Source organism: Hemitrygon akajei, chromosome 1 (assembly GCF_048418815.1).
Source record: "Hemitrygon akajei chromosome 1, sHemAka1.3, whole genome shotgun sequence".
In the NCBI taxonomy this organism is placed as follows: Eukaryota; Metazoa; Chordata; class Chondrichthyes; order Myliobatiformes; family Dasyatidae; genus Hemitrygon; species Hemitrygon akajei.
The window spans coordinates 187,659,279-187,686,300 of NC_133124.1; the positions used below are offsets into that span (position 1 = coordinate 187,659,279).

Here is a 27,022-nt window from a genome sequence, read left to right on the forward strand (position 1 = left end):
TAGGAGAGCCATGTTGCTGAAATGGAAGAATATATCTGCTCCCTACTTCGTCACAATGGTTCTCTCAAGTGATGCTGTGTCTTAGCTTGGAGAAAATTAGAAGTCGAACCTTTGAACCTTTATTTGATTTTGAGAAGAGGTTGGGCTCATTTGCTCGTTATTATCATTTCAGTATCATATCAAATAGATTTCCTCCACGATCTAAATGTTTTTTTTTGATATATTCTTCTTGTTGGTGGTTTGATGTTTATTTTTAGAAGCTTTCTGTAAGACGCATGGCTCCGGGGTTGTACCCCCAATGGGTTTCTTTTTCTTTTCTCACTTTTCTTGCTTAGTAGGGTTTTTTTTTATTCACAAAAATTTTCAATCTTTGAGATAATTTATTGTTGAGGCATTGTAAGTGTTGTTACAACGACAAAACCCTTACTGGCATAGAACATAGAATAGTGCAGCACAGTAATGGCCCTTCGGCCCACAATGTTGTGCCGACCCTTAAACCCTGCCTTGCATATACCACCCCCTCCCTCCACAGGTATATAGTAATCTCTTAACCTGCTGTCTTTGGAATGTGGGAAGTAACCCAAAGCACGCCGGGGGAATCAGAAGGTCACAGAGCGAACGTACAAACTCCTCACAGACAGCGGTGGAACTGAACCCGGGTCACTGTCACTGGAACAGTGATATACTAACCACTATGCTATTGCTGTGTACTGTTTCAACGAGATCCCTCCTCATTATTCTAAACTCCATCGAGTACAGGCCCAGAGCCACCGGAAGCTCAGCGATTGCACGTTTTCCCTGCGACTGCACGAGTTTCCGCCGGGCCCTCTGGCTTCGTCCCACGTTCCGAAGATGTACGAGTTAAGTTGAGTGATTCGTGGGCCTGCTACGTTGCCACTGGAAGCTTGGTGACACTTGGCTGCTGCCAGCATGCCCCTGAACTGTGTTGGCTGTCCGCGCAAATGACGCATTTCACTGTATGCTTCAGTGCGCATGTGACAAATAAAGCCAATCTTTAGTTAGTCTAATCCTCCCCGCTTTGCTAGTTAGCCCAGTTTCGGTCATTTGTGTGGGAGCACAAGTTATTCTGATTACTCTGGCATGTCCCCTGGTTACACTGGCTATCCTCGTATCAGCCCTGGTACGTGGACTAATTACCCAGACATTCACCCTGGTTACCCTGTGTGAGCCCTGGTTACTCTGTGTGACCCCGGTTACCCGGTGTGAGCCCTGGTTACCATGGTGTGAGCATTGTTACCCTGTGTGACCCCGGTTACCCGGTGTGAGCCCTGGTTACCATGGTGTGAGCATTGTTACCCTGTGTGACCCCGGTTACCCGGTGTGAGCCCTGGTTACTCTGTGTGACCCCGGTTACCTGGTGTGAGCCCTGGTTACCATGGTGTGAGCATTGTTACCCTGTGTGAGCCCTGGTTACTCTGTGTGACCCCGGTTACCCGGTGTGAGCCCTGGTTACTCTGTGTGACCCCGGTTACCCGGTGTGAGCCCTGGTTACTCTGTGTGACCCCGGTTACCCGGTGTGAGCCCTGGTTACTCTGTGTGACCCCGGTTACCCGGTGTGAGCCCTGGTTACTCTGGGTGACCCCGGTTACCTGGTGTGAGCCCTGGTTACCATGGTGTGAGCATTGTTACCCTGTGTGAGCCCTGGTTACTCTGTGTGACCCCGGTTACCCGGTGTGAGCCCTGGTTACTCTGTGTGACCCCGGTTACCCGGTGTGAGCCCTGGTTACTCTGTGTGACCCCGGTTACCCGGTGTGAGCCCTGGTTACCATGGTGTGAGCATTGTTACCCTGTGAGACCCCGGTTATCTTGTGTGAACCCTGGTTACTCTGTGTGACCCCGGTTACCCAGTGTGAGCCCTGGTTATTCTGTGTGACCCCGGTTACCCGGTGTGAGCCCTGGTTATTCTGTGTGACCCTGGTTACCCGGTGTGAGCCCTGGTTACTCTGTGTGACCCCGGTTACCCGGTGTGAGCCCTGGTTACCATGGTGTGAGCATTGTTACCCTGTGAGACCCCGGTTATCTTGTGTGAACCCTGGTTACTCTGTGTGACCCCGGTTACCCAGTGTGAGCCCTGGTTATTCTGTGTGACCCCGGTTACCCGGTGTGAGCCCTGGTTATTCTGTGTGACCCCGGTTACCCGGTGTGAGCCCTGGTTACTCTGTGTGACCCCGGTTACCCGGTGTGAGCCCTGGTTATTCTGTGTGACCCCGGTTACCCGGTGTGAGCCCTGGTTACCATGGTGTGAGCATTGTTACCCTGTGTGACCCCGGTTACCCGGTGTGAGCCCTGGTTATTCTGTGTGACCCCGGTTACCCGGTGTGAGCCCTGGTTACCATGGTGTGAGCATTGTTACCCTGTGAGACCCCGGTTATCTTGTGTGAACCCTGGTTACTCTGTGTGACCCCGGTTACCCAGTGTGAGCCCTGGTTATTCTGTGTGACCCCGGTTACCCGGTGTGAGCCCTGGTTATTCTGTGTGACCCCGGTTACCCGGTGTGAGCCCTGGTTACTCTGTGTGACCCCGGTTACCCGGTGTGAGCCCTGGTTATTCTGTGTGACCCCGGTTACCCGGTGTGAGCCCTGGTTACCATGGTGTGAGCATTGTTACCCTGTGTGACCCCGGTTACCCGGTGTGAGCCCTGGTTACTCTGTGTGACCCCGGTTACCCGGTGTGAGCTCTGGTTACTCTGTGTGACCCCGGTTACCCGATGTGAGCCCTGGTTACTCTGTGTGACCCCGGTTACCCGGTGTGAGCCCTGGTTACTCTGTGTGACCCCGGTTACCCGGTGTGAGCCCTGGTTACTCTGTGTGACCCCGGTTACCCGGTGTGAGCCCTGGTTACTCTGTGTGACCCCGGTTACCCGGTGTGAGCCCTGGTTACCCTGGTGTGAGCATTGTTACCCTGTGTGACCCCTGTTACCCTGTGTGAACCCTGGTTACTCTGTGTGACCCCGGTTACCCGGTGTGAGCCCTGGTTACTCTGTGTGACCCCGGTTACCCGGTGTGAGCCCTGGTTATTCTGTGTGACCCCGGTTACCCGGTGTGAGCCCTGGTTACTCTGTGTGACCCCGGTTACCCGGTGTGAGCCCTGGTTATTCTGTGTGACCCCGGTTACCCGGTGTGACCCCGGTTACCTGGTGTGAGCCCTGGTTACTCTGTGTGACCCCGGTTACCCGGTGTGAGCCCTGGTTACTCTGTGTGACCCCGGTTATCCGGTGTGAGCATTGTTACCCTGTGAGACCCCGGTTATCTTGTGTGAACCCTGGTTACTCTGTGTGACCCCGGTTACCCTGTGTGAGCCCTGGTTACCCTGGTGTGAGCATTGTTACCCTGTGTGACCCCTGTTACCCCGTGTGACCCCTGTTACCCTGGTTACTCAGTGTCAGAGGTCGTTCCGCCCAGGCTCCGCTGATCACGTGACGGCAGAACCCGGAAGTGGTGAGACGGGCTTTGGAGTGTGTGGAGGAGGGAGAGCGGGTAACGTGGCTCCTAGACCCCAGCACAGCAAGGTATCGGCCGCCGGGTCTCCGGTAAGCGGTTCTGCTTTCTCTCCACTCGCTTAGGCCCCGAGCCCGTCCCACCGACCTTCCTGCCCGGGTCATGGGTGCGAGGCCGCACGGGGCCGGAGATTGGGGGTGGGGGGCGGGCGTTGAATGAAACCTCACGGCGGGCACTCACGCAAGTGTTGGGGTGTCGGGGTGCTACTGCACTGCCGGGTGTCTCTGGGTCACAGGGTGCCAGGGGTGCTCCGTTCTGGTGGTGGGCCTCTGAGGTTTGAACGTGGCAGGGTGACCTGTAAGTTGGTGCCAAGGCTCTCCTATGGTGCTGGGTGCCCTGTGCCATAGGGTGACAGTGATGCTTCATGGCAGGGTACCTCACTCCCGTGTTGTAGGGTCAAGTTGCGCCTGTTGGGGTGTAACCCCCCCCTACCCCTGTATTGCAGGGCACTAAGATGTTGTGTGCTATAAGAGCCCTCATGTTGAATGGTGGTGTCATCTTGCCGTGGGGTGTTAAAGTGCCCTTGTGCCATGGGGTACCAGTTTGTGCCCCAGTCTCATGGATATTGCCCCTTTCTCTCCCACCAGCCCTAACTTGAGCCCTGCAGGAGGTGGAATTGAATCAACTCACTAGAGTTTATAAAAACGAGAGTGGGTTTAATTGAAATCTATCGAATTTTGAAAGGCTTAAATAGAGTGGATGTGGAGAGGGTGTTAGGATGTTTCCGATAGTGTGGGAGTCTAGGACCAGAGGGCACGTCTCTATAGAACTGAGATGAAGAGGAGTTTTTTGAGCCAAGGAGTGATGAATTTGTGGAATTCACTGCCACAGAAACCTGTGGAGGCCAAGCCTTGGGTACATTTGAAACAGAGGTTGAGAGGTTCTTGTTCAGTAATGGCATCAACGGTTAAGGAGAAATGACAGGGTAATGGTGTTGAGAGGGCTCATAATTCAGCCACGATAGAGCGAGCTCAATGGCTTAATTCGGCTCCTATGTCTTATGGCCTCTCTTTTCCCCCGATGGATGATGCGGAGGAGGTCTGTGTCTTGAGGGCTCCGTTTTGGCAGAGTATGGATTCAGGTCCTCCTGTGAATTATCTGGGGGTGATGCGGCACTGATAACCGGTTAGGTCAGGGAGCGTCAGTGGAAAGGAATAAACAGTCAATGTTTCAGGCCAAGACCCTTCATCAGGACTGGAAAGAAGGCAGCAGAATAAGAAGATGGGGGGTGGGGCACAGGGAATATAAGCTACAAGATGATTGGCGAGACCAAGTGAGGGGGTATGAAATAAGAAGCTGGGAGGTGATAGGATGAAGAGGTAAAGGGCTGAGGAAGAAGGAAACTGATAGGGGAGAGTGAGTGGACCATGGGAGAAAGGGAGGGAGAAGGGAGGTGATTGGCAGGTGAGGCGAAGGATATGGGGCCCTGTACTGGACTTTCCTATGGGGTGAGGACTGAAGTTTTTTTTTGGTGCAGTGCACCTCAGCTGTGCTATTTTGCCTTTATATTATTCTCCCTTTTGCTGCTCAATATTTAATTTGATTTTGTTGTGGTCGTGGTTTTTGTGGATGTACTGTTTTTTTGTTGTTTGTTGGAAAAAAAAAGAATAAAAATATATTATTTAAAAAAAAAGAATAGGTTAGGACTTTATTCCCTGGAGCATGGGGGAATGAGGGGAGAGTTGACAGAGGTATACAAAATTATGAGGGGTATATATTGAGTAAATGCAATCAGGCTTTCTTCACTGAAGTTGGGCGAGACTAGAACTAGAGGTCATGGGTTAAGGGTGAAAGGTGAAGTGTTTAAGGGAACTTCACTCGGAGGGTGGGGAGAGTGTGGAACGAGCTGCCGATGGAAGTGGGGGATGCGGGTTCGATTTGGACAGGTACGTGGATGGGAGGTGTGTGTGGAGGGCTAAGCTCTGGGCGCAGGTAGAAGGGACGGGGCCTGTTAATGGATTGGCATGGAACTGATGGGCCAAAAGGCCTGTTCCTGTGCTGAAATGCTCTATGACTAAGGGAGAGAAGGGGAGAGATTACCAGGAGTTCGAGAAATCGATGTTCATGCCAGCAGATGGAGGCCGCTCGGACAAGATATAAATTACAATATTCCTAAGTAACGAAATGATGTAAATGGAAAAGTGGACCCGCAAGTTGTGCTGAATAATTGGGTTTGCATCAATATTTGTGTTAGAAGATAGCGTATATTTGAAATAAAATGTAATCAGCGAAGACAAATCCATGACAATGTGCAGGAAGTAAATAACGGAAACAAGGGATTAGCTTTATCTGTCACGTGTATGTCGAAACAGAGAGTGAGCTGTGTCATTAACATCTACGGCCAACGGTCCAAGGATATGCTGCCAGTGTAGTGTGCTCGCCAGCCCTAACCAGTACGTCTTTGTAATGTGGCAGGAAACGCCCCCCCCCCCCCCCACGCGGTCACGGGGAGAACGTCCAAACTGCTCGCAGGCAGCGGCGGGAATTGAACCCGGGTCGCCGGCGCTGTAAAGCGCTACGCTACCGTGATAACTTCAGGGAACCGGAAGCTTAATATTTAGTGATGAGGAAGTCGAGGTCAAACCTTGCGAGGTCTGTGTTTGCGAATCGTTGTTTTGGACTGGGACGTCGCACCTGTTACCTTTCGAGCACGGTGGACCAGGGAGGGGAGCGATGGGCATGTTGCACAGATCCTCACGCGGAGGATTTGCCTATGGTCAGTAGAGGATAAGGCACCTGCGAGTGTGAGAGAAGTGTAATGGGTGTTAGTTATATGAACTTTCAGACGTGATCTTGGGGTCCACGTCCAAGGATCCCTTCAAAACTGCCTTGCAAGTTGATAATGTTGTTAAAAAGGCATATGGTGTCTTGTTCTTCATTAGTTGAGGGGCCTGAGTTCAAGAGCTGTGAGGTAACGCTGCTGCAGCTCTAGAAAACTCTGGTTACACCACCGTTTGCACACTGTAAACACCACCGTTTGCACACTGTAAACACCACCGTTTGCACACTGTAAACACAGGAGATTCTGCAGACGTTGAAAATCCAGAACAACTCTTGGAATATTGTGTTCAGTTCTGGTCAATAAGACATAGGAACAGAATTAGGCCATTCGGCACATTGAATCCATTCTGCCATTCCTTCCCGGCAGGTTTCTCAACCCGATTTTCCAGCCTTCTCCCCATGACCTTTGACACTCAGATGATGTCGATTTGGGTGCCTCGTTATAGGAAGGGTGGACGCTTTAGGGAGGCTGCAGAGGCGATGTACTAGGATGTTGCCTGGACTAGATGCTTCCTAGGGATAGGTTGGACATGTTGGGGCTTTTCTCTTCGGAGAGGAGGAGCATGAGAGATGACAATAGAGGTGTACGGGATGATGAGGCACAGATCAAGTGGGCATCCAGAGACGTTTTCCCCAAGATCAAAATGGCTAATGTGAGTAGGCATGATCTTAAGGTAACGCACTCAACACGCTGGAGGGACTCAGCAGGCCAGGCAGCACCTATGAAAAAGAGCAAACAGTCGACATTTCGGATGATGAAGGCTCTGCTGGGGTGGTGATACGGGCAGATACGTCCATTAGGGTCATTTAAGAAACTCTTAGATGGGCACATTGACGCTAGGTCGGAGGGAAGGATTATATTTTGAGTGGGTTAAAAGGTCACAAAGTCATAGCACAGAAAGGCCCTTTGGCCCATCTTGTCCATGCCGAACCATTAATCTGCCTAGTCCTGTCGAGTCAAGTCGTAGACCGCTACAGCAAAAACACAAGAGATTCTGCAGGTGCAGAGATTCTCCAGAGTAATGCATACAAAATGCTGGAGGAACTCAGCAAGTCAGAAAGGGGTAAACAGTCGATGTTTCAGGCTGAGACCCTTCATCATGACTTTAAAGGTCAGCACGGCATCGTGGGCCAAGGGGCCTGCACGGTGTTACACTGTTCCTTGTTCTACCTGCTAAGGATTTTGGTAAGGTCCTCCTTAACAGAGCATTGGCCAAATTTAAATCTTATGGAATTGAATGTAGACGTCTCACCTTGCTAAGAGGCTGGGTCAGTGGGGACAGGGAGAAAGTCCAGATGGTGAGGGTGCCCAGTCACCACAGAGTTGAGTTTAATCCTGGCCTCCTGTGCCGAGTGTGACCGCACAGGAACCCTGGATTCCTCCTCTATTTCAGAGGGTTTGTGAGGGGTGAGCAGGGAGGGGTAGCACCTCTGGTGAAGGTGATTCTCCAGTCCACTCTGGGGCAGCTGACCATCACCTTTGGCCTCCACCGGACTCTCAGCTCTCACCTGCGGCTCCAAGTAGCCGCTTGCATGTGGCAGCGGCCGGGCCGCGCGCGGTACACCGCTTGGACCGACCGGCGGGCTAAACCGCGCGGGGGTGGCCGGCGTCCTCGTACCCCTTCGAGTTCCAGCTTGCTAAGCCAGCTCCGGCAGGCTGGGCGCGTGAGATCTACAGCGAGGTCCGGCAGCCCCGCAACGCTCCGTGGAGAGCGAAGAGCACGGCGAGGCACAGAAGAGGTCATGGTCATCCTCTGCGGCCGAGGAAGACGCCAGTTTGTGGCGCTTGGTCGTACCACTGGACTTGGGCTTCTAGGGTCAAGGGAGCAGTACAGCCCCAATGTAATGGCTTTTTTCACTCCCACAAGAGCTTCCTGTCAACCACCATGCTGGTGAGGGGTAGAATCTGTGGGGCAGTTGATGGGAATGTTGGGAGAATAGGAAGTTGGATTACTGTAAAGCAGGTGGTTGAAACTTTGCGTAGACTTGTTCCGTGCTATGAAATCTGAGCTGGTTTGTCCAGATGTGACTAATGGGATTGTACAAAGTTCTGTTTATCGTATGTTTTTATGGCAGAATGATTTAGAAAATCAATCTCCTCCCAAGTTTGCTTAATCCTTCGGTATTGTAAGCAAGGAAGATGGGCGCTTAAGATTACAATTGCTTAAGGCAATTGGCAGATGCATTTCATTATGAGTGTCTGTGTTTTGGACCCAGTAAAAGGTCAGTTTGAAGGCTGGAAGTCGAAGTTTGATGACTGAAGCCTGGAGGCCCCAAGGCCTGGCCCAGAGTTGGAGGACTGTCTCTGTAAGTGGGAGGGAGAAAAGAGGTTTGCCTTGCTGTTGCTGCCGAGCATTGAGGGAATGCTGTGTTGGGGCCAGAATGTGCAGGGTCCTCCCAGCACACTCAGATTGTGTTGGTTGTTAACACAAGTGATGCGTTTTATGGTATATTCTGATATACATTTTGATAAATAAATCTGAATTAAAAAAAAAGGGGAACTTCTTAAAGGGTAGAGATAGTGGAGGCCCGGTGTTCTGCTGGGGGAACTCAGCAGGTCGGGCAGCATCTATGGAGGGGATTTTTCGGGCCGAGACCCTTCATCGGGAGTTCAGTGCTGATGGAGGGTCTTGGTCCGAAACGTCGACTCTTTATCCTCGGCTCAGGTATAGCTGGAGGAACTCAGTGGGTTCAGCATCATCTGTGGAGGCAAAGGATTTGCTGAATTCATCCCCCGGGACTCCTTGTGTCTCCTGAACTCCAGAGTTCATAGGTCACTAAAAATGTCTATTTCTACGTTTCAACATTACAAGACTTAGTGACCAAAATAATCACAAAATCTATGCAGTACACACAACACCTACTACCTTGAATGCTGGTGGAACGCAGCAGGCCAGGCAGCATCTATAGGGAGAAGCACTGTTGACGTTTCCGGCCGAGATCCTTCGTCAGGACTAACGTTAGTCCTTCGTTAGTCCTGACGAAGGGTCTCGGCCTGTAATGTCGACAGTGCTTCTCCTTGTAGATGCTGCCTGGCCTGCTGCGTTCCACCAGCATTTTGTGTGTGTTGCTTGAATTTCCAGCATCTGCAGATTTCCTTGTGTTTACCTACTACCTTGTGCTTCTCTCTCCCCACCTTTTAAATCTACTCGTCTTTTGTTTGCCGGTCCTGCCGAAAGCGGCCCGAAACGGCAACTGTACTCTTTTCCATAGATGCTGCCTGCTCGGCTTGGATTTCCAGCATCTGCAGATTTTCTCATTTGTGACAAAATCTATGCATGTTGAGAAGTAGAAATGGAGGGGTGGGGATAACACCTTGGAGGTGTTATTTATGCTTCCACTGTTCAAGGCTGAATTAGATGACTTGTCTTCTACCAGGAAGAATGTATTAGTTTTCAGATTCAAATTGATTTATCATGTGTACATTGAAAGGTACAGTGAAATGTGTCATCTGTGTTAACACCCAACACACCCAAGAATATGCTGGGCGTAGCCCGCAAGTGGAGCCACTCTTTCTAGTGCCAACCCAACATGCCCACAGTGTTCAGCAGTACAACACAAGCACAAAGCAAGACAACAGCAGCAAAACAAGCCCCTTTCCCAACTTCCCGATTTTACTCCCTCCTCTCTCGCACGCCTCCAACACCAGGACAGGCCCCCAATTCTTGGCCCCTGACTCGCAGAGGTCAAGCCTCCAACCTCGAGGAAGAGTTGTTTAGGTCTCTGGGTGCACTTACACAAACCAGGCATTTCCTGTGATTTAAAGCCTGGTCAGGGATTTGACCAATAGAGGGTGGCACAGGGCAGATTGCGTTGGAGGAGTGAGCGCAGGCCAGAGTAAGAGTGAAGTGACAACTTGGAGTAATTAGAGTGTCAGCAGGTGGTTTGAAACTCTTGATCAATTGTTAACGTTCATATGTTTCGCTGCAATGAGGAATGTGGCTGAGGTCTGTTGGGCTAAGACAGAGGTGATTATGGGCTAGGTGAACCAAATAGTCACTGCCTGTTGAAGCTTGGGTGAGTTTGATTGCTTGGACTCTGCACATTGCTAGGATGGAGGGGTTGATTCCCTCACTCCTCCGTCTTCTTATAGAGTCAAATTTCAAGTTCAGCGTAAATTTATTAGCAAAGTGTGTGTGTGTGTGTGTGTGTGTGTGTGTGTGTGTGTGTGTGTGTGTGTGTGTGTGTGTGTGTGTGTGTGTGTGTGTGTGTGTGTGTGTGTGTGTGTGTGTGTGTGTGTGTGTGTGTGTGTGTGTGTGTGCGAGTGAGTGTGCGAGTGAGTGTGCGAGTGAGTGTGCGAGTGAGCGCGCGTGTGTGCGCGCGTGTGTGCGCGCGTGAGTGCGCGCGTGTGTGCGCGCGTGAGTGCGCGCGTGCGTGTGCGTGCGTGTGTGTGTGTGAGTGTCCATATATATAAAAGACAATGACATATAACAATTATGGCACGGAAACAGGCCATCTCTGCCCTTCTAGTATTACCATAGAGATTCATTTTCTTGTGGGCATTCACAGTAAATACGGGAGACACAACAGAATCAACAAAAGACAGGATGGACAATCAGCCAACGTGCGAAAGGAGCCACACTGTGCGAATACAAAAAGAAAGAAAACAGAAATAAAACTACTAATAAAAAAGCAATAAATATCGAGAGCATGAGATGACGAGTCCTTGAAAGGGAGTCCATTGGTTGTGGGAACGGTTCAGTAATGGTGTGAGTGAAGTTATCCCCTGTGGTTCAGGAAAATGATGAACTGTTCCTGAGGCTCCTGTTCCACCTTCCTGATGACAGCAGCCAGAAGCGAGCATGGCCTGGGTGGTGGGGGTCCTTAACAATGGATGCTGCAGTCCTGCGACAGCGCTCCATGCAGATGTGCTCAGAGGTGTGAAGGGCTTTATCCGTGATGGACTGGACTGTGCCGGAATTCTGTTCCCATCGCTGTCTGTCACATGCTCTCCCTGTGACCGTGTGGGTCTTGTGCAGGCGCTCCAATTCCCTCCTTCCTTCCAAAGAGCCTGTCCACCTAAACCGAGAGACGGGCTTCTTTTTACGTTGTACGTCAACGACTCGGATGAGAAATAAACTCTCCACCACACATCAGTAGAAGTTTGTCAAAGTTTTAGATGTCATGCCGAATCTTTGCAAACTTAAAAAACAGTTGCTCGTTGCTACCATTTGAGTTTAATTGATGTATTTCCTCCACCATCTAATTGTAAATTTTGGTATAATTTTTCTTGCTGGCAGTTTGATGCTTGTCGTTAGAAGTTTTTTTGTGTGACGCACGGCTCCAGGGTTGAACAGCCAAAGGGTTTCTTTTCTCTCGCTTTTTTCTTTCTTTAGAAGGGTTTTTTCTTTTCTCTTTTTTTTGTGTCACCATATTTTTCAATCCTTAATATTGCTTTTTTTCCCCCTTTTGAGACATTGTGTTACCTATTTCGATGTACTCTTGTTATTTTTGGATAATAATAATAATAAAAAGATTTGAAAAGAGAAGAAAGAAAAAGCGGTTGAGGCACTGCCATGCTTTCTCCAAGATGGCACTTAGGTGCTGGGCCCAGGACAGGTCCTCTGAAATGATAACACTGAGGAATTTAAAGTTGCTGGTCCTCTCCACCTCTGATTCAAAGTACATTTATTATCAAAGCAGGTAGACATTAAACAACCTTGAGATTCGTCTCCCTACAGGCAACTGCAAAACAAGAAACCCAAATGAACCCATTAAAAGAAAAGCAGCAAACTCCCAATGCGAAGAGAGAGGGGGAAAATCATGGAAACGATAAAAGCAATCAACAACATTCAGAATGAAAGTGAGTCCATAGACACGAAACTCAGAGTAGCCGGAGCTGGCCACAGCCACAGCCTCCGTTCATCACACAGCAGAGCGAAACGTCGTGGCGCTCACAGACACGAAGCCCGGAGCAGGCCACAGCCTCAGCCTCCGTTCATCACACAGCAGAGCGAAACGTCGTGGCGCTCACAGACATGAAGCCCGGAGCAGGCCACAGCCACAGCCTCAGCCTCCGTTCATCACACAGCAGAGCGAAACGTCGTGGCGCTCACAGACACGAAGCCCGGAGCAGGCCACAGCCTCAGCCTCCGTTCATCACACAGCAGAGCGAAACGTCGTGGCGCTCACAGACACGAAGCCCGGAGCAGGCCACAGCCACAGCCTCAGCCTCCGTTCATCACACAGCAGAGCGAAACGTCGTGGCGCTCACAGACACGAAGCCCGGAGCAGGACACAGCCACAGCCTCCATTCATCACACAGCAGAGCGAAACGTCGTGGCGCTCACAGACACGAAGCCCGGAGCAGGCCACACAGCCACAGCCTCCGTTCATCACACAGCAGAGCGAAACGTCGTGGCGCTCACAGACACGAAGCCCGGAGCAGGCCACAGCCACAGCCTCAGCCTCCGTTCATCACACAGCAGAGCGAAACGTCGTGGCGCTCACAAACACGAAGCCCGGAGCAGGCCACAACCTCAGCCTCCGTTCATCACACAGCAGAGCGAAACGTCGTGGCGCTCACAGACACGAAGCCCGGAGCAGGCCACAGCCACAGCCACAGCCTCCGTTCATCACACAGCAGAGCGAAACGTCGTGGCGCTCACAGACATGAAGCCCGGAGCAGGCCACAGCCACAGCCTCAGCCTCCGTTCATCACACAGCAGAGCGAAACGTCGTGGCGCTCACAGACACGAAGCCCGGAGCAGGCCACAGCCACAGCCTCAGCCTCCGTTCATCACACAGCAGAGCGAAACGTCGTGGCGCTCACAGACACGAAGCCCGGAGCAGGCCACAGCCACAGCCACAGCCTCCGTTCATCACACAGCAGAGCGAAACGTCGTGGCGCTCACAGACACGAAGCCCGGAGCAGGCCACAGCCACAGCCTCAGCCTCCGTTCATCACACAGCAGAGCGAAACGTCGTGGCGCTCACAGACACGAAGCCCGGAGCAGGCCACAGCCACAGCCTCAGCCTCCGTTCATCACACAGCAGAGCGAAACGTCGTGGCGCTCACAGACACGAAGCCCAGAGCAGGCCACACAGCCACAGTGCAGTGGATTGCAGAGCAGCAAGCAGAACTGGCACGACCCTCGGCTCCAGTCACAACATCCTGACTTTTCAATTCATCTGGTCCAGCGTTGAAATCGTCCAGACATCGGTTCGTTCCTCGCTCTGGGTCCCAGGCCCCCGCTGCGTCGACATGCTCTGGACCTGAACCCTGCTACCATGTTCCAGCCCATATCTGACCTTTCCAAAGCAGCCTGGCACTTAGATTGAGCAGACCTTGCTGTCAGTTTAGGTGGACTGGCTCTGAAACTCCCACCACTCTGACTTTTCTCCACTTCGCAAGCCCCAACTTTGTCTCAACCTCACTCCAACTACTGGACATGCCTCAACCTCTCGGAATCCATCTCGCACACAAAACCTTGAACTTTGGGTCAGCCTCACCTTCACTGACCTCTTCATTGTTTGCGTGATTGTTTACCACAATTTACCACAGAAAAAGTGGTATTAATAAAGTATTCAGTAGTATTTTTTGCTTTGGGAACCACCAGTAAGTTATTGCTCATCTTCAGTAGCGCCATCTTAAAAGTTGCATCCCCGATGAGAACTGGCTTATGGACCTCTGGTTTCCTGCTCCTGATGGCACTGGAGCTGTGCTTAGCCTCACAGACTCTCAGAACTAGAAACCTTTTTCAAGGAAGAATGGGTGAAAATTCCCCAAACAAGAACAGAAAGACTCTTAGCTGGCTACAGAAGGCATTTACAGGCTGTGATACTTGCCAAAGGGGGCGTTACTAAGTACTGACCATGCAGGGTGCCCAAACTTTTGCTTCGGGCCCTTTTCCTTTTTTTGTTATTTTGAAACTAAAAGATGGAAATAAAAAAGTAAACTTGCTTAAAATATTAAAGATATGTGTCATCTTTAACTTTATGCCTTTTGGAAATCAGGTCATCTTTTACTCGCTTAGCTATTCACAGTAACAGAAATTCTGACCAGGGGTGCCCAGACTTTTGCATGCCGCTGTGTGCGTTCTGAAACCCTCGCTGGCCACCATCAGCGAGAAATGTAGCTCAGCAGTGAATAACAAAATTAGCACATCTGTTGATCATCAGCGGTTTCTTTCAGAATAACAGGCTGCTATTGTTTAACAAAGTATTAACCCTTTTACATACTTTATCATCCTCTGTATATCCATCCTGTCAGTATTTTATTTGTCAAGTTCCTTGTACTCTTCTGAACTCGGATATACGCCCATTCTGTCCAGCCTTTCCTCATGAGGTAACCCTCCCATTCCGAGTGTTAAGGCTGATTTGTACTTCTGCATCAAATGTACGCCGTAGGTATGGCATAGCCGCGTAACCTACGCTGTACCCTACGCCATAGCCTGACGCGCACCTCTCTGAAAATGTAACTGTGCGTCGAGGGGACGCAGATAGCAACAACTGTGATTGGTCCGCTTGGTAGCATCGCGTTTCCTCCTGTCTGTAGGTATACTGTCCGTACACTGATGCGAAATAAATGGTTGGAGACGATGAACCAAATCGTCAAATCTACTTGCCGACATCCGAAAATATTTGAAATGCATTTCCTCTTCCATGTCTCTCAGTGGCTGGACAAGCACAGAAAATTCACCCTCCTTCTCCCTCAATCCGTTCAATGGTCGTACACACCATCTCCTCCGACGTCTTCTCTCTTTTCTGCGTTGCAGTAATTTCAATAAAAGTAACCCTTGTTCAACATTTATTAGCTCCAACTGCAACACGATGCGCTCAGTACACGAAGAAACTCAACACAGTGGCATAGAAACCCCACCGCCAGCTAGCGTTTTGGTGGTGAATTGCAGAGCGATGCCTTCAGTCCTTCCAGGTGAAGCAACACCTCACTTGTGAGTCTGTTGGGGTCGTTTATTGCATCCGGTGCTCCCGGTGCGGCCTCCTCTACATCGGTGAGACCCGACGCAGATTAGGGGACTGCTTCATCGAGCACCTACGCTCCGTCCGCCACAACAGACAGGATCTCCCGGTTGCCACTCACTTCAACTCTCCTTCACATTCCTATTTGGATATGTCCATACATGGCCTCTTCTACTGCCATGATGAGGCCAAACTTCGGTTGGAGGAACAACATCTCATATACTGTCTGGGTAGTCTACAGCCCCTTGGTATGAACATCGAATTCTCCAACTTCCGGTAATTCCCTCTCTCTCCCTTCCCCCACCCCACCTTCATTCTGTCTCCTCTTCTAGCTGCCTACCCCTCTCATGACTCTGCCTTCTACTACTACCCATAATGCTTTCTCCTTAGATTCCTTCTTCACCTCTCTGGCCTATCACCTTCCTGCTTCCCCTCCCCCACCCCTTGATCTTTCCTCTGATTGTCTTTCCACCTTCCCCCCACCTTCTTTATGGGGCCCCTGCCCCCTCCTTCTTTAGTCCTGACGAAGGGTCTTGACCTGAAACGTTGACTGCTTCTTTCAACGGATGCTGCCCGACCTGATGAGTTCATCCAGCTTTTTTGTACGTCTTGGTTTGACCACAGCATCTGCAGTGTACTTTGTGAAAAACTATTTAATAACTGGTAGTACCTCCTTTAGTAGCAATAAGCTTTATCAAGCATTTCCTGTAGCTACTGATCAGACTTGCCAAACGGCAAGGAGGAATTTTAGACCATTCCTCCATTTTAAAAAAACTGTTTCAGTTCATCTATATTTCTGGGATATCTTGCATGAAGAGCCCTCTTCAGTCATGCCACAGCATCTCAATTGAGTTAAGGTCTGGACTCTGACTTGGCTGTTCTAAAACTCAAATGTTCTTCCTTTTTAAACCATTTGGTTGTTGATTTACCCTTGTGTTTTGGATCATTGTCTTGTTGCATCATCTAACTTCTACTAAGCTTCAGGTGACGGACTGCTACTCTGACATTCTCCTGTAAAATGTCTTGATACAGTTTTGAATTCATTGTTCCCTCAACGATAGCAAGCTGTCCAGGCCCTGAGCCAGCAAAGCAGCCCCAGACCATGCTTCACAATTGTCTTATCTGTCCACAGAACATTGTCCCAGAAACATTGTGGTCTTTTACAAACTTGAGATGTGCACTAATGTTTTTTTTGGAGAGCTGTGGTTTTCTCTGTGGTGTCCTTCCATGAGCACCAGTCTTGTTCGGTGTTTTTCTCATAATGGACACATGAACAGAAGCTAGCAAGACCTAGTGATTTCTGCATGTCTTTTTGTTGTCACTCAGGTTCTTTTTCACCACCTTCAGCATTGCACGTTGTGCTCTTGCTGTGATCTTTGCAGAACGCCCACTCCTAGGGAGAGCAGCAATTGAAGTTCCTCCATTTGTAGAGGTTTTCTCTTACTGTGGACTGATGAACACTCAGGTCTTTAGAAATGCTTTTGTAACCTTTCCCAGCCTCATGCATCTCTACAATTCTTCTTCTAATGTCCTCTGAAAGTTGTTCTGATCGATGCACATCGGTTGGACCAATCAGGGTTGGTCTTACACAGTCAACAGTAGGGCACTGAGGAACGTGGTAGAACAAAAGGATGTGGGGATATAGGTCCATAATTCATTGACAATGACAGAGTGCTAAAGAAAGCTTTTGACACATTGGCCTTCATAAATCAATGTACTGAGTACAGGATTTGGGACGTTATGTTGAAGTTGTATACAACATTGGTGAGGCCGAATTTGGAGTATTGTGTGCAGTTTTGATCACCTACCTACAAGATGTAAACAAAGTTGAAAGAGTACAGAGGAAATTTACAAGGATGTTGCCGGATCTGGAGGACCTGAGTTATAAGGAAAGATTGAACAGGTTAGGACTTTATTCTTTGGAGGGTAGAAGAATGGAGAGAAGATTTGGTAGAGGTATTCAAAATTATGAGAGGTATAGATAGGGTAAATGCAAGCAGACTTCTTCCACTGAAGTGGGGTGGAACTACACTGAGGTTGGGTGAAAGATGAAAAGTTTAAGGGGAACATGAGGGGAATCTTCTTCACTCAGAGGGTGGTAAAAGTGTGGAATGAGCTGACAGCACAGCTTGTGCATGATTTCAATAAGTAAGAGAGATACGTGGATGGTCGGGGTACGGAGAGCTATGGTCCTGGTGCAGGTCAAAGGGAGAAGGTAGTTTAACAGATTGACCTGGACTAAATGGGCCGAATGGCCTGTTTCTGTGCTGTACTTTTCTATGACTCCAGAAGACAGACCAGGACATTCAGCCCACTGAGTTCCTGCTACCCTTTATGCCTAGAAACACCACCTTCCCCTCACCCCACCCTTTCATCCCTCTCTCCCATCATGATCGAGCCTTCTCTCTGATGAACCAGTGCAATTTGCTTCAATAACTGGTTCTGTTAGCAGTTCCTCAGTCGCCATCACCTAACTCTTTGCTGGGTCCTAATGTGATTCTGATGAATTAATTTCCCACAAATGAATAAAGCTGAGTAATGTAAGCCAGTGATAGATTGGCTTTTGGACAATGTTTAACCAATCTATCAGAGTTTTTCGAGGAGTCTACCAGGAAAGTGGATGAATTGAAGGCAGTGGATGTTGTCTACATGGACTTCAGTAAGGCCTTTGACAAGGTCCCACATGGGAGGTTAGTTAGGAAGATTCAGTCACTAGGTATACATGGTGAGGTAGCATATTGGATTAGACACTGGCTCAATGGGAGAAGCCAGAGAGTGGTAGTGGAGGACTGTGACTAGTGGTGTGCCACAGGGATCAGTGCTGGGTCCATTGTTATTTGTCATCTATATCAATGATCTGGATGATAATGTGGTAAATTGGATCAGCAAATTTGCTGATGATACAAAGATTGGAGGTGTAGTGGACTGTGAGGAAGGTTTTCAAAGCTTGCAGAGGGATTTGGACCAGCTGGAAAAATGGGCTGACAAATGGCAGATGGAGTTTAATGCAGACAAGTGTGCGGTATTGCACTTTGGAAGTGTCAAGGCGGATCGACCCGATGCAAGAGCACAAGTAACCACGAACACAATAAAACAAGCAATACTTTATCAAACTTTACTCTTTATTCATAGCATGCTATGGGGGAAGTTACGGACTGATTTCCCAAAGGGCCAGTCCAGACACTACCCTCCCCCGAATCACAATTCTTCACAATTTATAACATTGATCATCACGTACGCAGGAAATCTTACAATACGCGAGTTAAGACAGTTTTAGAATAGTTTCAACCACATGTTAAGATACTATTAGATACAAAAATCATCATTGGTTAGTTATAATTATTTTCTGCCAAAGCTAGCTTGGGTAGAACATCAGTTCCTTATGTTGACACCTTCCCCTTTCTCACGAACGTTCTGTCCCCTACACTATCCTTCCCATATTTAGTTATACCTTAAGATGTCCCTTCAATCATTCTATACCCATAATTAGTTATGCCTCAAAATGCTTTTGCATGATCAGATAATTTCTTATTTGAACCTTTGTCTAGCATTATCAGAGGACAATGTCTAGTATGTCACCTTGCTGGGTAAGGTTTCTTTCTGACTTGTCCAACAACAGTAACATAAGGTACCTATAAGGTAATTGATCATTAGCTAATCATTATTCTTAGTCTATACCCCTATTTACCTATCCCTCTACCTTATCAGGAAGGACAAACCAAGGTAGAACATACAAAGTAAGTGGTAGGACACTGAGAAGTGCAGTAGAACAGAGGGATCTGGGAATACAGATACATAATTCCCTAAAAGTTGCGTCACAGGTAGATAGGTTCATAAAGAGAGCTTTTGGTACATTGACCTTTATAAATCAAGAAGTATTGAGTATAAGAGTTGGCCTGTTATGGTGAGGTTGTATAAGACATTGGTGAGGCCGAATTTGGAGTAATGTGTCAGTTTTGGTCACCTAATTAGGTAGTGTGTTGGTGTGGGGAGAAATTTGAGCTGGTTTACCAGAAACAGGCAGTCAGTGTAAATGAGTCTTTCCTGGCAGACAAGATACAACGAGGTGTGATGTTGAGACTTCAACTTTTGACAATTTACATAAATAATTTAGACAAGGCTGTCCAAGGAGGTACAGTTCCTTTATTTGTTGATGGGAGAAAAAGTAGGTTGTCAATTGGATGCAAGTTAACTGTAACAGAACACGGTAAATATAGGTAAATGGGTGAAGATCTGGAAAAACTGAGTATAACAAGCAAAGATGAGAAATTTGCTATTTTGGCAGAGAAAGACCATACACCGTATGACGTAGGAGCGGAATTAGGCCATTCAGCCCACAATTCCATCATGGCTGATTTATCCATTTCAACCCTATTCTCTTGCCTTCTCCCTGTAACCTTTAGTGTCCTTACTAATCAAGGACCTATCAACCTTTGCCTTAAATATACCCAATGGCTTGCAAAGCCTCCATAGCCACCTTTGTAATGGGTCCCACAGATTCAGCGCCCTCTAGCTAGAGAAATTCTTTTTCATTTCTGTTCTAAAGTGAGGCTACGCCCTCTGGTACAAGGCTCTCCCCACTAAAGGGAACATCCTCTCCATATCCATTCCACCTAGGCCTTTCAATATTCGATGTGTTTTGATGAGATCCCCTATATTCTTCAAAATACCAGCGAGTTCAGGCCCAGAGCCATCAAACGCGCCTCACCCATTAACCCTTTCATTCCCCGGGGTCTTTCTCATGAACCTCCTCTGGACCCTCACACAGCTGTGTAACCTCTCACTATTTAAATATTATCTAAATAGTGAGAGATTACACAGCTGTGAGTTGCAGATTACAGCAGCATTTATGATTTCCAACAGCATCATATTCAGGTACATGAAGACACCGGGAAAGCTAACAGAATGTTGTTATTTATTGCTGAAGGAATTAAGTATCAAAGACCGTTTTGCTGAACACCTACACTCTGTCCACCAGAGAAAGCAGGATCTCCCAGTAGCCACACGTTTTAATTCCACGTCCCATTCCCATTCCGATATGTCAATCCATGGCCTCTTCTACTGCTGAGATGAAGCCACACTCAGGTTGGAGGAACAACACCTTATATTCCATCTGGGTAGCCTCCAACCTGATGGCATGAACATTGATTTCTCTAACTTCCGTTAATGCCCTTCCTCCCCTTCTTACCCCATCCCTAATTTTTAATTTTTGATCATTTTTTTCTCTCTCTTTCCCTCTCACAATAACTCCTTGCCTGTTCTCAATCTCCCCTCCCCCTTTCTTTCTTCCAAGGCCTTCCGACCTATGATACTCCCCCTTCTCCAGCCTTGTATCCCTTTTGCCAATCAACTTCCTAGCTCTGAGCTTCATCCCTCCCCCTCCTGTCTTCTCTTATCTTTACGGGTCTCCCCCTCCCACTTTCAAATCTCTTACTATCTCCTTTTTCAGTTAGTCCTAACGAAGGGTCTCGGCCCGAAACGTCGACTGTACTTCTCCACCAGCATTTTGTGTGTGTTGCTCGAAGGTTTACACTTCAGTTCCAAAAGGTGTTGCTGAGATCAGCAGTAATTAAGTATTAGTCCCCTCATTTAAAGAAAGCGATTGTGCGTAGGACACTGGTTGAATCAAAGGAGGTGATGAATCAGCAGAGTAGGAGGGAGATTGAAAATCTGGCTAGATAGATAGATAGATACTTTATTCATCCCCATGGGGAAATTCAACTTTTTTTCCAATGTCCCATACACTTGTTGTAGCAAAACTAATTACATACAATACTTAACTCAGTAAAAAAATATGATATGCATCTAAATCACCATCTCAAAAAGCATTAATAATAGCTTTTAAAAAGTTCTTAAGTCCTGGCGGTAGAATTGTAAAGCCTAATGGCATTGGGGAGTATTGACCTCTTCATCCTGTCTGAGGAGCATTGCATCGATAGTAACCTGTCGCTGAAACTGCTTCTCTGTCTCTGGATGGTGCTATGTAGAGGATGTTCAGAGTTTTCCATAATTGACCGTACAACCACCTCTCACTCAAAACCGAACAGCTGATTATTGATGATAGGAGGAGGAAACTGGAGATCCATGAGCCAGTCTTCACCAGGACTCAGCGTTGGAGAGGGTCAGTAACTTTAAACTTCTCGGCTTTATCATTTCGAAAGGTCTGTCGCAGGACTCCGTGACTCACGTTCTCAGTATTATGGATTTGTTTTTTATACGTGCACTGTTTTCCTTTAGCACATTGATTGTCGGTCTTCATACGTAGTTTTCCACTGATTCCTTTGTTCTACTGTGAGTGTCTGCAAGACAATGAATCGCAGGGTAGGACAGTTACAAGAAAAAGTTTGTGAACCCTTTGCGATTATCTGGTTTTCTGCGTTAATTACTCATGAAATGTGGTCAGATCTTTGTCTAAATCTCAATAATAGACAAATACAATCTGCCTAAACTAATAACACACAAACAATTGTCCTTCCTGTCGACAATACTGACTACACCATATAAACAATCACAGTCTAGGTTCAAAAAAAGTATGTGAACCTCTGGGGTAATGCCTCCTACAAAAGTTATTTGGAACCAGGTGTTCCAGTCAATGAGATGAGGTTGGAGGTGTGGGTTGTAGAGCTGACCTGCCCTATAAAAAAGACACACAATGACAGGTTACTGACAGAGCCTGCTCTTCTCAAGAAAGATCTGTTTATGTGCAGCCCTGGGATTGATGGTGTTTGCTAATCATTTATTTATATTTGCATCTGCACAGTTAGTTGTTTACTGATCCTGTTTACAGTTACTGCTTTGCTGAGTATGCCCACAGAAAAAATAATCTCAGGGTTGAATGTGGTGACATGGATGTTCTCTGTTAATAAATTTTATTTTGAACATGGTGAACTATTTTTGAATATTTATCAGATCCTTTATGATACCATCAACATCAGCCTTTCTCCAATTTAGAATCTCAACCCGCGGACCAGACCTGTCTTTTTGTGTATTTACTTTGAAACTAGTCACTGGATGCAAAGCATCCCCCCGCCACCTCTCCTGTCTCATTCCCTGATAGTGTCGTGGCTTCTCGTGCCCCACAAACGACCAGGAGATGCAGAAGATTCTTCAAGAAGGGTTAAACTTTAATTTGCAAATCAAAGCTGAGACAGTCAGTGAGCTGGTCGCTGATTGCCCACCGATCCTTGTACATAGCATTTTTTATAGCAATCTCCTGGTTTAGTTGCATTAGCATATCCAATCGGTCTACAGTTGCGTATCACAAGTACATCCGCCACTATTGTTTCTACCCATTGACTCATTGACTTAATCATGTTCTAATCTACATCTCTTAGCTACCTCTCATTAACACACCATTATAATCTACATCTCTTAGCTACCTCTCATTAACAAACCATTGTCTTCTACATTCCTAAGATTTCATTCTCCTACTAAATTGGATACATGCATAGCAAATAGCAAGCTCAAAGCTGACTACATAGTTTTGGTTACACAGCAAACAATGCAACTTTTATACTCCAATAATAGCAGCTGAAGTATGTACTGATTAAGGAAACTTCTTTGAACACGTTTGACAAACTCTGTCCCATCTAGTCCTTTTAAAGACAAGGAGTAATATCTGCAGATGCCGGAAATCCGAGCAACACACACAAAATGCTGGAGGAACTCAGCAGGCCAGGCAGCATCTACGGAAAGGAGTACGGCCGACATAGACCCTGCAGAGATTGGGTGGGACTACAGCCCGAGGTCATGGGTTGAGGGTGAAAGGTGGAAAGTTTAAGGGGAAACTTCACTCGGGGGGTCATGTGAGTGTGAAACGAGGTGCGTGTGAGCTCAATTTCAATGGTTAAGTGAAGTTTGGATAGGTACGTGGATGGTAGGGGTATGGAGGGCAGGTCAATGGGAGTAGACAGATTAAGTGGTTTAGCACTGACTGAGTTGTCAGAAACGAGCCACGCTCCCGAATAATGGCTTCAAGACAAATTCAAGGAAACAAAGTTTATTAACAGTTCTGCAGAGCTGGGCCCCCTCAGAAAAGGGAACCCTGAACCTTACAGGGCAGCAGGTTTTATCCTTCTTCCTTACCCCTCCTCCCTGACTCGGGAGGTACACATCGTTTTCCCATTCCATATTTGGAGTTGTTTTTTTACACGTTTCTGTAAAACAATAGTCCATATCTCAGGACTTCAATGATTCCACAAACAGTTAATTTTGTCAAGGCTTCTGCATTCATAATTAGATCACACTTGTTTACAGACTTTAACCCAGACATAATTAAATCACATTTGTCCCTAAACATAATTAAATCATACTTGTCCCTAGACATAATTAAATCACATTTGTCCTTTGACTTTAACCCGGACCTGTCAGAAACGTACATCTCAATTTTGAATCTTACATGAATGAATGGACCAAAGAACCTGTTTCTGCACCGTACTTCTCCGTGGCTCTAACCTGTACCATGATTTTTTTTAAACATAACTCTTTAAAGTACAATTATGGAATAAAATGTGTATAAATAAATACCAGCATGCATTTACAATAGCAAACACGAGGAAATCTGCAGGTGCTGGAAATTCAAACAACACACACAAAATGCTGGTGGAACACAGCAGGCCAGGCGGCATCTATAGGGAGAAGCACTGTCGACGTTTCGGGCCGAGACCCTTACAACGTAAGCAGCATTATAAAAGGTGGTTTAAAGTGTTTGACGTGCAGTGGCTGAGGTTATATATAGAGGGGTGACTGATGAGAACGGTTGATGAGTAAGAGACTTTGAAGATGGCGTGAAGTTTTAGTTTGCAGACTGGGTAGTGTCCTGGGAGCATACACGTCCTGCAGCGATGGTAGATGATAAGTAATGACCTCTTCTGCTGACCTGCCAGTTTGAAGTTGGCTTTGTAAATTGTGAGGGGACGCTGCAGCAAACCAGACAGCGATGGCTGATGTGAGGTTGCTATCTATGATGGTAGTGGAAAATTGCCCCAGTATGTTCTGGGTAACATGGAATCTAACCAACTGCTACTAGAAGTACCGTACATCCCCAGCTGAGCATTTTTGATAATGAAGGAGATATGAGTCTCCCACACTCTTAGTCACAAGAATGGTAGAAAAATGAAGGGCAGTGTAGGAGTGGCAGATTCAATTGATCTTCGCGTGGGTTAAACGGTCAACACAAAATTGTGTGCCGAAGGGCTTGAACTGTTCTAAGATCTGTGTACCGGCACAGGAGCTGTTGAAGAGGAACGTTGCTGTGATCCACATGGGCTTGTCTGGCTGTGAGATATCCTCTACTTGGCAAGTCAAAGGTGGAAGCTGGCAGGATTTCCTGTGGATATTTCCGTACCTCCACGGTGTTAGCTTGTCCCGTCCCAGGCCTCTGTAGCTGAGTCAGATTTCTAAACTTCTGCTCAGCATCCCAGCTGGCGGATGCTCCCTCGCTGTAACCCAGACCCTGAGCTGTGGATTGTTCCCGACCATGGTGTTAGACTGCCAGTGGCACCAGCACTGTGGTTAGACCACACTTGGAGTATCCTGTTCAGTTCTCATTGTAGGAAGGATGTGGAAGCTTTAGAGAGAGTGCAGAGGAGATTTATCAGGATGTTGCCTGGATCAAAGGGCACGTCTTATGAGGATAAGCTGAGTGAACTCTTTGGGGCGAAGGAGGGTGAGAGGTGACTTGACGGGTATACATGATGTTAAGAGGCATAAATATGAAGATTAGCTTTATTCGTATATTGAAACGTACACTGAAATATGTCATTTGCGTCAATGACCAACGCAGTCAGAGGATGTGCTGGGGGCAGCCCACAAGGGTTGCCTCAGACTCTGACTTCTCATCTCTTTTTCAAGGCAAGTCAAGTCACTTTTTATTGTCATTTCGACCATAACTGCTGGTACAGTACACAGTAAAAACGAGACGACGTTTTTCAAGATCATGGTGCTACATGAAGCAGTACAAGAACTAGACTGAACTACGTAAAACAACTGAGAAAAAAAAACTGCACTAGACTACAGACCTACCCAGGACTGCATAAAGTGCACAAAACAGTGCAGGCATTATAATAAACAAGACAATAGGCACAGTAAGTTGGTGTCAGTCCAGTCTCTGGGTATTGAGGAGTCTGATAGCTTGGGGGAAGTCCTGGTGAAGGGTCTTGGCCTGAAACATTGGCTGTTTACTCTTTTCCATATGCTGTCCCTGCTGTGCTGGGGTCCTGCGGCATTTAGTGTGTTTCGGAATGCATCGCTGCCTGTGGGAAAGGCACTGTGCTTTTTCTGCACGGTATCTGATGAATCCATTGCCAGCAGCACTCAGAGGAAGTGGTGAAACTGCATGTTAGCCGATGCCTTTCCAGTCAGTTCAGATGCATTGCAATGACAGTGTGTCACAATTCTGCCGACTTCACCACTTAACCAGTCGCTCCTCCCGCTGAGCTTAGAGCACCAGGAGGTGAGGTGGCTGCAGGTTACGGCTAAGGTCGTCGTTGAGAGTCGGTGGGATTTCCCGGTGGCCACTCATTTTAATTCAACTTCTCCTTCTCAATCTGACATGTCGGTCCATAGTCCATAGTCTCCTCTCCTGCTACACTGAGGCCATCGGAGGAGCAACACGTCATATTTCATCTGGGTGGCCTCCAACTTGAAGACATGAACATAGATTTCTCTAATTCCTGGTAATTTCTCCCCTCTCGTCCTTCTCTTTCTTTTCTGTTCCTTCATTTCCTGTCCAGAGGAAAGGCCTTGACCCAAAACGTTGACTGTTTCTTCCTCTGCATTGATGGTGCCTGACCTGCTGGAGATCTGATTAAACTTAACGGAGATTAAACCTACAGATCACCGATTTATAGTAGCTCACTGATGGTATCAATATATGAAGGCGAGATAACAAAATTTATAAACGTTTTCCATACCTTGTGGTTGGTGTGTGCTGTGACTCTCAGTAGAGTTTCACAGAGAAGATTGTTTGCTGGAGATGTGAGATAATAGAATCTGGAGCAACTCGTAAGAGATCAACAGGTCAGGCAGCATCAATGGAGGGAGATGGACAGCCATCATCGAAACCCCTCACCAGGACTGGGTTCTTCACCTTTTTGTCCCAGTGCTCTTTCAGTCCATCTCTACTTTCAATATGGCAGCTTCCACCAGTATTTTGGGAGTGGTTTCTTAGCTCTTCTAAACTCAGCTGTGAAGGAATTTCTCTTAACGTCTACTGTGCTTCATCCATTATTTTAAGTCTCACTACCTCAGTCTTACCTCAGAGAAAACAACTTCTCATCCCCCAGCCCTAGGACGATCCCTTGTAATTATGAATACCTTCATCGAGGCTCGCCTCACCCTCCTCTGTTCTGAGGGCAGCAATCCTGGCTTCTCCATAAGTTTTTAGTAAACTAATGTTGGCCAGCCTAGCTGTTGGCATTCAAAATTGTAACAAAATGTTTGGTTGTCTTTAACATACACAGACCAGCACATCACAGCCTACGATGTTGTGCTGATCTTTTAACCTACTCCAACATCAATTTAACCCTTCCCTCCTACAGAGACCTCCCTTTTCCTATCATCCATGCCTAGACCACACTTGGAGTATCCTGTTCAGTTCTCATTGTAGGAAGGATGTGGAAGCTTTAGAGAGAGTGCAGAGGAGATTTATCAGGATGTTGCCTGGATCAGAGGGCACGTCTTATGAGGATAAGCTGAGTGAACTCTTTGGGGCGAAGGAGGGTGAGAGGTGACTTGACAGGGGTATACATGATGTTAAGAGACATAAATATGAAGATTAGCTTTATTCGTATATTGAAATG

The 27,022-nt window shown here is 47.5% G+C and overlaps 1 protein-coding gene across 3 annotated transcripts in view; it reads left to right on the forward strand.

The window, feature by feature from the left end:
• Window positions 1-3,440: 3,440 nt before the first annotated feature.
• Window positions 3,441-27,022, forward strand: part of ikbkb (inhibitor of nuclear factor kappa B kinase subunit beta) — a 155,302-nt gene continuing 131,720 nt past the window's right edge. For 2 of the 3 annotated variants that reach the window (XM_073056590.1, XM_073056607.1), the window contains exon 1: window positions 3,441-3,550. The gene's annotated coding sequence lies outside the window, so the exon portion shown is untranslated. The remainder of the gene's footprint in view (window positions 3,551-27,022) is intronic. The other variant, XM_073056599.1, reaches the window with a different exon arrangement.